The sequence below is a fragment of the Eschrichtius robustus genome, chromosome 3, assembly GCF_028021215.1.
Source record: "Eschrichtius robustus isolate mEscRob2 chromosome 3, mEscRob2.pri, whole genome shotgun sequence".
NCBI classification, from domain to species: domain Eukaryota; kingdom Metazoa; phylum Chordata; class Mammalia; order Artiodactyla; family Eschrichtiidae; genus Eschrichtius; species Eschrichtius robustus.
In genome coordinates, this window is record NC_090826.1 from 111,345,332 (window position 1) to 111,358,715 (window position 13,384).

At 39.7% G+C, this 13,384-nt stretch overlaps 1 pseudogene; it reads right to left on the bottom strand.

Annotated features, from left to right (window-relative positions):
- Positions 1-11,390: 11,390 nt before the first annotated feature.
- LOC137761301 (small proline-rich protein 2E-like) lies at positions 11,391-11,606 on the bottom strand (annotated as a pseudogene).
- Positions 11,607-13,384: the final 1,778 nt, after the last annotated feature.

The following is a 13,384-nucleotide window of genomic DNA, read 5'->3' on the forward strand; positions in this document are numbered from 1 at the left end:
TTGAAATCACTTTATTAAAAATGCAGTCACTGAAGTTCATTGCCATTCATATACAGTTTTTCAATCATTAATAACAATTTTATTATAATTTTAACTTAGTTTTTACATTTTCCATTTTGGTCACAGTGGAACGTATGTCAAGTAAACCTATTTCCTGCTCTATTTTCTTCATACAATTTGTTACTGTGCTGGAAGGAAGTTTTGATGGTTAATTTATGGGTCAGCTTCAGTGGCACAGGGTCCATGGTTATCTGGTCAAACATTATTCTGGGAGCTCCTGTACAGATTCTTTTGGATGAGAGTATTTTTTAAATCAGTGACCTGAGTAAAGGCGGTTGCCCTCTATAAGGTGGGAAGTCCTCATCCAATCCACTGATGGCCTGAATAGAACAAGGCTGACCTTCACCCAGGTAAAAGATAATTCCCCCGTCAGATCGACTTCCAGCAGCGTTTCAGCTCTGCAGATTTTGAGTTTGCCAAACTTTGTAATATCTCTCTCTCTCTCTCTCTCTCTCTCCCTCTGTCCCTCTCGTTCTGTAACATATTTCTATATGTATATATGTACACATATGCTGTAATATATAATTTAAATATTTCATCTGCCGTATCATGTACGTGGTTAACTATGGCCAACTAAATTAAAAATTTTCAAAGTTATTATAAAGTGAAGTTAAATTAAAAATTATTAATGTTATGTAATACATGTGGTGTGGAATGATGACAAATATAATGAGGTTTCAGCGAATAACTGAAGTTCGGGAAACAGTGTCCTAGCATGTTCTCCAAAGATTTCCTTTCTGCCTTTTCAGAGATTTAGCTGTCAACAGTTCTTCTACAGTTCCTCTCTTCTATCCTGGGCCTGAACACTACTCTTTTCTATGCTGTCCCCTTGGGCACTGAAGCTTCTCGTGATGGGCCATGGCTGGTGAAGAGCCATGTCTCGCTTAGGAATAAAGTTGTAACTCTCACTTAATGTTACTGTAGAATGTGGGAACACATGTTTAATGGAGTCAGGATATCCTAACTCACCTGAGGAGAACACTTCCCTAGACTGCCCTCGTGGGCTTAAAATTCCTGTATCAGGAAATAAAACTGTTGTATTCCATAAGTAAATATCAGATTTCAATTGTGTGAAACCAAAAATAGATATAAGATATCATTGAAAACCCACAGCATCACATATAAGTGATTGAGAGTGGGGTTGGGAGGGGAGAGAAGATCAGAGCACTAAGGTCTGAAATCTAGATGAAATATGGACTTAGGGCTCATCTGATATACTTGCTTTCTTCTGCTCTTTCCAAACATGCTTTATGGCTTTGAAGACAGTAATAGAAAAAAGTGTTTCACTATTTATTCTCTGTCTTCTTCTTCAACACCCCAGAACCCTCCACCGGCCATATTACCTTTGCTGCCCAATATATACACCTTAACTGTTCAATTTAGTACTTTGAAATGTTGCCCATGCATTTAGTAATAGTCCTTTAATATCTTTCATAATTCTTCCTGCAGTCAGGAGGAAGAAGTGGCCTAGTAACTTGTCTTGGTCAAATAATCAGGAAGATTTTCAGGAATGTGGTTTTATAATGGGAAAGGAGGAAGAAGAGAACAATGAGGAGGAGAGGAAGAGAAAGAGGAGACACCTGAAACCTGTGAAAGGGTCACCAGCTGGGCATGCGCCAGAAGTCCAGGACATAAACTTTCCCTCCATCTCAGCCACATCTTCAGTGACTACTACATCTTTTTTAAATATTATGATAAATTGTTATAAAAATATTACCTCATATAATATAATGGGGAAAACATAAAGCTGTTCAAAAATAAGCATGTTTATTAAACGGCCAAAAATAATCACTGCTTATATTTTGCTGTTTTTAGTGTTAGGAGTTTTCGATTTTCATAAACCCACACACATGCATACATGTCTCTCAGATTACTGATTTGAGATCTTTTATCTTCTGTAAAACACCTGCCTCCAGCCGTAAGTTGCTCTCTATGCACTGCGTTACATTGATCCTTAAAGTTCTTCTATGTTTTCTTTTCATTTTCATTCATCACAAAGTATTTTATATGTATTTGTTATTTCTTCTTTGAGCCAATGTTTATTTAGGATTATGTTGCCAAAGTCAGGGATGTCACAGAAACAGAGAGTAGAATGGTGGTCAGCAGGGCCTGGGGGATGTGGGAACAATGGAGATGTTGGGCAAAGGGTAGAAGTCTGTAGTCCTACGATGAATAAGCTCTGGGAGTCTGAGGTACAGCATGGTGAGTCTTGATATTAACACTGTGTTGTGTACTTGAAACTTGCTGAGAAAGTACACCATAAGCATTCTCACCAAACACAAACGCACACACATACACACACACACACACACACACAGGCAAACACTCAGCCATACACACAGTTAAATGGCTACTGTTGAAGTAATTAATGTATTATGTAACCTATGGTGTAAATCACTGCACAAAGTACACATATGTCAAATCGTCACATTATACACCGTAATGTGTACAATTTAATCAATTATACCTCAATAAAACTGGAGGGGAAAGATGAAAGAATAACCATCATACAAAAGAGTAACAACGTTTGAGAAGCTCTGTGTTCCTTCTCCTCCTTGCCTCTCTTAGGCTCTGATACTATTCTCTGAGAGAGCTTCCCTTATCCATTATTCTCTGGGGCCCTGTATCCACCTCATAGTGGATATTCACTTTTAATCACCTCTACTGACCACATCTGAAGTAGGTGGGGTGGAAAGTGGGGAAAGGAGGGCTGGAAAGTCGTTATACAATTCTTGAAAAATCAGTCTTTCTCGTTTTGGCGTATAGTTTATTTAGTTGTCAATTCCCTCAAACACTTAGTAGGCACCTGACATAATTCGTTCCTCCAATCATTACTATGTGCTAGAGACCTCACTCGGGTCCTTTTCTGGAAGTAATTTTCTGGCCTGATTAAATTGCTGCCTTGATCCCTGAACATAATTCAATTACCATGAGGCTCCCTTGCACACAGGTGGAAAGACTACAACTTCTGTATCTATACCTTTTCTCTATTGTTACGGTCAACTGAAATTGGGCTTCAAGTTCAAAACCACTTCTAGGGCTCCCCCGGCGGCGCAGTGGTTGAGAATCTGCCTGCTAATGCAGGGGACACGGGTTTGAGCCCCGGTTTGGGATGATCCCACATGCCGCGGAGCACCTAGGCCCGTGAACCACTACTACTGAGCCTGCGCGACTGGAGCCTGTGCTCTGCAACAAGAGCGTCCACGAGAGGGAAAGGCCCGTGCACCGCAATGAAGAGTGGCCCCTGCTTGCCGCAACTAGAGAAAGCCCTCGCACAGAAACGGAGACCCAACAGAGCCAAAAATTAATTAATTAATTAATTAATTATTTTTTTACAAAACACTTCTAATCTCATCTCTTACTCTTTAGGGCTTACAAGTGTTGCGTTTCCTAATTCAACAAGGTTTTGAATATCTGGGCTTTATTTTTTCCTTTTCATTTTTTTAAATTTCCGACCTGCCAACTAGCAAGTTTTTCCTGAACATATGTCTATTGACATACCCTGGTCAAGTCAACAAGTGACCAACATTTAGTCTGCCTCTCAGGATACCATGGACAACCATTACTGCAAACATTTTGCCATTGAATAAAATGTATCACCACATTTATGGCTTCCAATATCAGATTCCTTGCCAAATACCTCCAGACTCTTAAGCCAATGCCCTAATTTTAAGATTTCTACAGGAGCATCACACCTCACAGAACTAAATTCTCTGTCAGGTCAAATAACACTAACTAAAGTAGAGACAACTCCCAAATATCAGTGTTGATTTCTCACTCATGTAATACTCTGATGAGCTTTGGGCAGTAATCTGTGGAACTTTTTCTTCTGCAGTTCTGGCATCTTGGACTCCTTTACTTCTAGGGCCACAAGAAGAGATATGCTTAAAGAACACCTCCCTATTCACAGCTTACTGGACCACTAAGCTAAGCACTTAGAAAACAAGCTGCATAGCAACAGTCATTTTGTAAATCTAGATAAACATTGGAAACCCCAGTGGACCTCAAAGGTGGGGTCAAATCAATCAAGAAAGTAACTTCAGAGGCGAAAAAGTATCATAAGACCCTGAGGTTGTTGAGTTTCACAGTAAGAAGAGCATGTTGTGCACATGGAGAGCAGGCAGCGCTTTGCCTGATAAGGACACTTTAAACTTCCCATTATTTGTACTACCCATGTTTTCAGAACTACTATAATTTTATGCACAATATCCCAATATTTCCCAAAGCATTTAATGTGTCATATCAGATTATAAATACAGTTAAGTTGGAAAAGAAAAGGAACACAGAATATGAAAGTGTAATATAGTTTAAGATTCTCTTTCTGTGCTGTACTAGGTATGTCTGAGACTCTTTCCTGCCGGAGCAAACATGGTGGTGGTGGTGATGGTGGTGACGGTGATGATGACAGAGGCAATGATGATCGGCCACCTCTCAAATGCCAATTATGTGCCCGGCATTGTGGCAACTGAATTACACACATTCATGTAAATTTTATGCCTAAGCATGTAGGCACTGTAAATGTGGTTTTCCCCACATTTTAGTAGAGGGATTGAACTTCTGAGGAGTTAAAAAGTTTGTTCCCCAGATCAATCAAGCAATAATTAAGAAAATAACCTGGATTTGAAATTATATACAAACAATCATCGATATAACTCTAAATTCAGATAACACTGACTGTGAGAGCCTGAAAATTGAGATCAAAGAAGGATAGAAATCAACCAAAATTATGATATAATATTGCTAAAAGCAGGTTTCAAAAGAATGAAAATACTTTAACCATCACAAAAAGAAATGTATTTTATTCAGGAAATGGAGGATAAGTAACAATTGCTCATCCGGTAGAAACCGCTGCCCAGGTGACAGACAGACACAGAAGACAGCGAGAGAATCCTCAGAGGGCCCCCAGGAGGAGAGCTGCTGCTTTTCCTCCTGAGGCTCTGTGGTACTTTCTCAGGTACCTCCAGAGGGAAGTGGCATAGCAGACTCAGATAGGAAACCTCTGACCGTCAGGATTCACCACACGCATACTGCAGGCTGAAGGGTGGAAAGCTTCTTCTGTATCCATGATAGACTTTGAAGACAAGATGAAGGCGGAGCTGTGGAGCTAGGTGAGCCGATTGCCCTTATCCTTTCCAGATGCAGATAAAAGCTGAAGCTGTTACTTTTCCTTGGGTGGGCACTTCTGCTGGCATTGCTGGATAGGTGTCCCAGGAGGGCATTTCTGCTGGCACGGCTTAGGTGGACAAGGGTCTGAATCCTTCTTAGGTGAGCAAGGATCAGGGCACTTAGTTACGCACACTGGAGGTGTCTTGCACTTCTGCTTGCACTGCTGCTCTTGAGAAGACATCTTTCTGCAGTCTTAATATCTGAAAGAAAGTATATGACCGTGTTCACAATAAGGAATCCCTACATAGAGAAGAGCAAAAGCTTGTGTAACACAAACGGACAGTATCTCTCCAATCTCTAAGCATGTGTTTTAATCTCTTTAATACCTTTTAATGAATTTCTGACATCTCTCTCGTTCGTTAGCAAACCTATTCATCAGCCCAGAGAAAACTTTCTTTTCTCATACAACTTTTCCAAAGAAAATATCTTTGTTTTGAAGAAACAAGCGATGTTTTCAGTTTTATTTCTCTTTCTTTTTTTTTTTTTTTTATGAAAACAACATATTTTTAAAAGGCTATCAAAAGTTCTAAAATTCTGGGCAAGCTCAGAAGCAATTCCTGTCACCATTTTCTCTCATGAGGACCCGACAGGATGACTTTGTACAGAGCAAAGGGCAATCAGGATGAATGTAGGAGCCTCACACCTTCTAAAATAAATGTCTCTGAAATCACAGTGGAGGTCCAAGGAAAAGGTATAAAAAAAGGTAAACCCTTTGCTCTTTATCCCTTCATGTCAAAATTTCCTATTAATTTCTTTTTCAATAGAGGAATTCAAACTAGTTATCAGAAATCTAGTAAATACAATATAACATTGTGCCCATATTCCAAGTTCCCATCCACTAAGTAGCATTATACCCATGATCATAACTTTGGACCCATTAAATTTGCTGTCTCCAGCATAAACTCAACATTCGGGGGCCCGAGAACTAATTTGAACTGAAGAATCAGACTCACCAGGTTCTCCAAAGTCAATCGGAACTCGAGTAGCAGGAGGATAGCTGTCGTGCAGCAGAGGACCTTTTTATTGGGGCTTGCTGCCCCACCCAAGGGGAAGCGGAGCTGTCCAAACTAGCCTCGTGCAGTCATTTCCCAACCCAAATGCAAATCTATCCATAACTGGCTTGACAGGGACTCTGAAAACAGGAAATGTCCTGCGCCAGGATCTCCTCACTAGATTATGTTCTCCTGACTCACAGAGTCCCTGCCTTAGCTCTCCGTTTCAGTCGTTTATGGCAGTGGGAGAAGTTCAGGGGTTCTCTAACTTGTAGGCAAGTGTTCCCTTTCTTCATTGGGGAAGATGACCCTTTTCTATCTTTCCCCTTCTTTGACTTCTAAAACTGCCTGCCTAGTTGCACTTGATCTGGTGGCCATTTTGTTGTACATACTGGTTTGAAAATGGCCTGGCTACCTGGTGACACCTTTCCCTTTACCTCAAGTCCTTCTTACAATACATTTCGCCTTGATCCACGGCTTGCTAAGTGAAATCTCTTCTCCTCTTCTAAAATGGACTGAGAGATGTTTGCAGATGATCTCAGATGATTTCCCATCATGATACTTAGATACGTTTAGTAAAGTGGTGACCTCTAGGGCCCTCCTTTCACTGCTTTGTTCCTTCAGATTAACAGCATCCAACAGTCAGATTCCTATGAACTTTATAAATCTCTTTCACTTCCGGCCACAAGGAATTCACTAGGAGTGTAGCATCACCTACCATAATTCCAATCAGCTGGCAGATCAGAACCTAGACTTACAATAGAAACCAAGCCTTTTACTCATACCTCCCAAACGTGACATCCCACCTGCTCTTACCTAATTTCCCCCAAAGGACCTCTTTGGATTCTTCAACTTTTGAAGAAAGCTCAGACGAGTGTTTAAATTTTCTGGCGTCCTGTCTCTTTGAAATCATTGGAAAACCCTATCTAATAGGCAATGCCATTCAAATAACGAGTTTTAAATCTATTAATTATTTATGAATTATTTAAGCACATTGATTCACATCAAATCTAGGGGTAAATTCAAGAGACAGTTGAAATCACTTTATTAATAATTCGGTCGTTGATGTTAATTGCCATTCATACACTACTTCTTAATCGTTCATAATAATTTTACTATAATTTTAACCTATCTGTAGATTCTTCCATATTGATCACAGTGGAATATACGTGAAATTAACCTATTTCCTGCTCTACTTTCTTTATACAGTTTGTCCATGTGCTGGAAGGAATTTTTGATATTTTTTATGGGTCAACTTGACTGGAACAGGTTGCTGAAATATTTGGTCTATCTTTTTTCGGGCTTTTTCTCTAAGGATGCTTTTGGATGAGAGTGATATTTAAATCAGTGCCCTGAGGAAAGGAGTTTGCCCTCTGTAAGTGGGTAGGCCTCATAGAGTCTGTTGAATAAAACAAAAGCCTGACCCCTCCCCCATCCAGGTAAGAGACAATTCCCCTGCCTGATGGCCTTCCAGCTAGGGTTGGCCCTGCATATTTTGGACTTTCCAGCCTTCCTAATCTCTCTCTCTATATTTGTCTCTTTCTCTGTCTCTTCTCTCTCTCTCTCTCTTGCTGTGTGTGTGTCTCTCTCTCTCTATTCATATATATATATGCATATGTACATACATATATGTAAATTGAATATTTCTTCTGCCATTTCATGCACTTGACTCCCTATGGCCAATTAAATTAGAAATTCAAAAAGTTAGTTTAAAGTGAATTTAAAGTAAAAATTATCAATATTACATGATACTTGTGATGTGTAATTATAACAAATATAATGAGCCTTTAGGGAATAACTGAAGTTCCAAAAACAATGCCCTAGTATGTTCTCCAACCCTGGCAAAAGATTTCATTTCTGCCTTTTCAGTCCTGAACCTGAACTATCCTCTGTCCCCTTGGGCACTGAAACTTTTCTTTATGGGTCATGGCTGGTGAGCAGCCCTGTCTCATTTAGGAAGTTTTCAACACTGGCTTTATGTTACTGTAGAACGTGGTAACACATTTTTAATAGAATCAGGATGTCCCATATCACCTGACCCCAACACTCCCCTAGACTGCTGTCATATGCTTAAAATTCCTTTATCAGGAAAATAAATACTTTTTATTTCAACAATAAATATCAGATTTAAATTGTGTGAAACCAGAAAGAAATGGAAGATACCATTTAAGACTCAAACCATCACGTATAAGTGACTGAGAGTAGGTTTGGGGAGGGGAGAGAGGATCAGAGCACTAAAGGTCTGAAATCTAGGTGAATTACAAACTTAGCGCTGATCTCTTTTCTTTCTTCTACTCTTTCCAGATGTGCTTTAGGTCTTTAAAAGACAGTAATTTTAAAAATGTATTTTCATGCTCATTTTCTGTCTTCTCCTTCAACCCTCCAGTCCCCTCAACCTGCCATATTACCCTTTGCTGCCCAACATGTACTCCTAACTGTCCAATTTTGTACATTTTCATGTCAATGCATTTAGTGATTAGTACTTTCATATTTTTAAAAATTCAACATTGTGAAAATCACTATACTACCCAAAGCAATCTACAGATCCAATGCAACACTGATCTAAGTACCAATGGCACTTTTCACAGAACTAGAACCAAAAATTTCACAGTTTCTATGGAAACAAAAAAGACCCCAAATAGCAAAAGCAAACTTGAGAAAGAAAAATGGAACTGAAGGAATCAGGCTCCTGGACTTCAGACTATACTACAAAGCTACGGTAATCAAGACAGTATGGTACTGGAACAAAAAGAGAAATATAGATCAATGGAACAGGACAGAAAGCCCAGAGATAAACCCACATACATATGGTCACCTTATTTTTGATAAAGGAGGCAAGAATATACAATGGAGAAAAGACAGCCTCTTCAATAAGTGCTGCTGGGAAAACTGGACAGCTACATGTAAAAGAGTGAAATTACAACACTCCCTAACACCATAAACAAAAATAAACTCAAAATGGATTAAAGACCTCCATGTAAGGCCAGACACTATCAAACTCTTAGAGGAAAACAATGGCAGTACACTCTATGAAAAGAATCACAGCAAGATCCTTTTTGACCCACCTCCTGGGGAAACAGAAATAAAAACAAAAATAAACAAATGGGACCAAATGAAACTTAAAAGCTTTTGCACAACAAACAAACCATAAACAAGACGAAAAGACAACCCTCAGAATGGGAGGAAATATTTGTAAACGAAGCAACTGACAGCAGATTAGTCTCCAAAATTTACAAGCAGCACATGCAGCTCATTAGCAAAAAAACAAACAAACCAATCCAAAAATGGGCCAAAGACTTAAATAGACATTTCTCAAAAAAAAGATATACAGATTGAAATCAAACACATAAAAGCCTGCTCAACATCACTAATCATTAGAGAAATGCAAATCAAAACTATAATGAGGTATCACTTCACACTGGTCAGTATGGCCATCATCAAAAATCTACAAATAACAAATGCTGAGGAGGGTGTGGAGAAAAGGGAACTCTGTGGCACTCTTGGTGGGAGTGTAAATTGATACAGCCAATATGGAGAACAGTGTACAGGTTCCTTAAATACTAAAAATAGAGCTACCATATGGGCCAGCAATCCCACTACTCGGCATATACCCTGACAAAACCAGAATTCAAAAATAGTCATGTACCACAATCTTCATCACAGCTCTATTTACAATAGCCAGGACATGGAAGCAACCTAAGTGTCTATCGACAGATGAATGGATAAAGAAAATGTGGTGCATATATACAATGGGATATGACTCAGTCATAAAAGGAAAAGATATTGAGTTTTTTGTAATTAGGTGGATGGACCTGAGGTCTGTCATACAGAGTGAAGGAAGTCAGAAAGAGAAAAACAAATATCGTATGATAATATATATATGGAATGTAAAAAAAGAAAAAAAAATTGTGAAGAACCTAGGGGAAGGACAGGATTAAAGACACAGGCTTAGTGAATGGACTTGAGGACAAGGGAAGGGAGAAGGGTAAGCTGGGACGAAGTGAGAGAGTGTCATGGACATATATACTCTACCAAATGTAAAATCAATAGCTAGTGGGAAGCATCCACATAGCACAAGGAGATCAGCTCGGTGCTTTGTGACCACATAGAGGTATGGGATAGGAAGGGAGATGCAAAAGGGAGCAGATATAGGGATATATGTATATGTATGGCTGATTCACTTTGTTGTAAAGCAGAAGTTAGCACACCATAGTAGAACAATTATATTCCAATAAAGATGTTTTTTAAAAATACAGTTAAATTGGAAAAGAAAATGAACACAGAATATGAAAGGGTAATAGAGTTTCAGAATCTCCCTGTTTTCTGTACTAGGTATGTCTGAGCCACTTTCCTGCTGGAGCAAACATGGCGGTGGTGGTGATGGTGGTGATGGTAGTGATGGTGATGATGAAGCAGACAGTGATGATGGGCCACCTCACAAAATGCTAATTATGTGTCCATCATTGTGCTAACTGAATTACACAGATTCATTTAGTTTCTAAGCATAAGAAAGTGGGCACTCTAAATGTGATTTTCCCTACATTTTAATAAGGGATTCAAATCCTGAGGAGTTAAATAATTTCTTCCTCATATCAATCAAGCAATAATTTTTAAAAAAATAACCTGGATTTGAAATTATTCAGAAATAATCATCGATAGGACTCAAAACTCAGATAAAACGTCTTGTGAGAGCCTGAAATGTGGGGTCAAAGATGGATAGAAATCAACCAAAATTATGATATGGTATAGCAAAAAGCTGGTTGTAAAAGAAAGAAAATATTTTTACCATCAAACAAAAGAATTGTATTTTATTCAAGACGTGGAGGATAAGGAACAAATGCTCAGCTGGTAGGAACCCCTGTCCAGGTGACAGACAGACACAGAAGACATCAACAGATTCCTCAGAGGGCGCCCAGGAGGAGAGCTGCTGCTCTTCCTTCTGAGGCTCTGTGATGCTTTCTCGGGTACGTCTCAGAGGGAAGCGGTATAACGCAGCCTCAGATAGGAAGCCTCTGACGGACAGGAATCACCGCACGCATACTGCAGGCTGAAGGGTGGAGAAGCTTCTTCTGTATCCATGATAGGCTTTAAAGAGAAGATGAAGGTAGAGCTGTGGAACTCGGTGAGCCAATTGTCCTTATCCTTTCCTGATCCATATAAACGCTGAAGCTGTTACTTGTTCTTGGGTGGGCACTTCTGCTGGCATTGTTGGGGAGGTGGCACAGGAGGGCATTTCTACTGGCACTGCTGAGGTGGCCATGGCTCAGGGCACTTTATACGTGGGCAAGGTTCTGGACACTTGGGAGGTGAGCAAGGATCAGGGCACTTCGGTGGGCACACTGGAGGTGGCTGGCAAGGCTGCTTGCACTGCTGCTGTTCAGAAGACATCTTTCTGGAGTCTTAATATCTGAAAGAAAGTATATGACCGTGTTCACAAGAAGGAATTCTTACAGAGAGGAGCGGAAAAGCTTGTGTAATAACAACAGATACTATCTCGGCAATCTCTAAGCATGGGCTTTAATATCTTTAATACCTTTTAAAGAATTTCTGACTTCTCTCTCGCGCTTTAGCAAATCGATACATCACCCCAGAGAAAATCTTTTCTTTTCTCACACAACTTTTCCAAAGAAAATATCTTTATTTGAAAGAAACAAGCAGGTGTTTTTACTTTTATTTCTTTTTTTTTTAATGAAAACAACATCTTCAAAAAAGGCCAACACAAGTTCTAAACTCCTGGGCAAGCTCACAAGCAATTGCTATCATCATCTTCTCTCATGAGGTACCAACAGAATGACATATACAGAGCAAAGGACAATCAGGAAGAATGTAAGGACCTCACACCTTCTAAGATAAATGCCTCTAACATCACAGCAGAGGGACACCACAAAGGCATAGGAAAGGGAAAATACTTTATTCTTTATCTTTCATGTCAAAATTTCCTATTAATTTCTTCTTCAATACAAGAATTCAAACAAGGTATCAGAAATCTAATCAATACAATATAACTTTGTGCCCAAATTGCAAGTTCCCATCCAATAAGTAGCATTAAACCCATGATGGTAACTTTGGACCCATCAAATTTGCTATCTCCAGGATAAATGCTACATTCAGAAGCTGAAGAACAAATTTGAACTAAAGAATCCTACTCACCACGTTCTCCAAGTTCAATTGGGACTACAGTAGCAGGAGGATGGCTGTGATGCAACAGAGGACCTATTCACAGGGGCTTGCTGTCCCACCTAGGAGGAAGGGGCGCTGCCAACACTGGCCTGGTCCAATCATTTCCCAACCAAAATGCAAATCCATCTATAACTGGCTTGGCAAGGACTCTGAAAACAAGAAATGTCCTGCTCCAGGATCTCCTCAATGGATTACATTCTCATGACTCAAAGAGGCCCTGACTTAGCTCTCCGTTTCCGTGGTTTATGGCAGTGGGGGCATTTGGGAGATTCTGTAACTTGTAATCAAAATTCCCCTTTCTTGATTGGGGAAGGCGACCCTTTTCTATCTTTCACCTTCCTTGACTTCTAAAACTGCCTTCCTAGTTGCACTTGATCTGGTGACCATTTTGATGCCCATACTGGTTTCAAAAGGGTCTGGCTACGTAGTGACACCTTTCTCTTTACCTCAAGTTTTTCTTACAATGCATTTCCCATTTATTCATGGCTTGCCAAGCAAAGTCTCTTTTCTTCTTCTAAAATGGACTGAGGGAAGTGAGCAGATCATCTCAGATGACTTCCCATCATGACACTTAGACACGTTCAGTAAAGTGGTGACCTCTAGGGTCCTCCTTTCACTGCTTTGCTCCCTCAAATAACGAACATCCAGCAGTCAGATTCCTGTGACCTTTATAAAACTGTTTTACTTCAGGCCAAAAGGAATTCACTAAGAGCATAGCATGAGCTACCATAACTAAGAGGAGCTGGCAGCCCAGACTCTAGATTTTCAACAGAAATCAAGCATTTTGCTCATACCGCCCAAAAGTGTTATACCACCTGCTCCTACCTAATTTCTCCCAACTAACCTCTTTGGATTTCTTCACCTTTAAGAAAGCCCAGAGGATTGTTCAAATTTTCTGGCTTCCTGTCCCTTTGAAATTATTGGGAATCCCAATATGCAATGCCATTCAAATAACTAATTTTATATGTATTTAATATTTATGAATT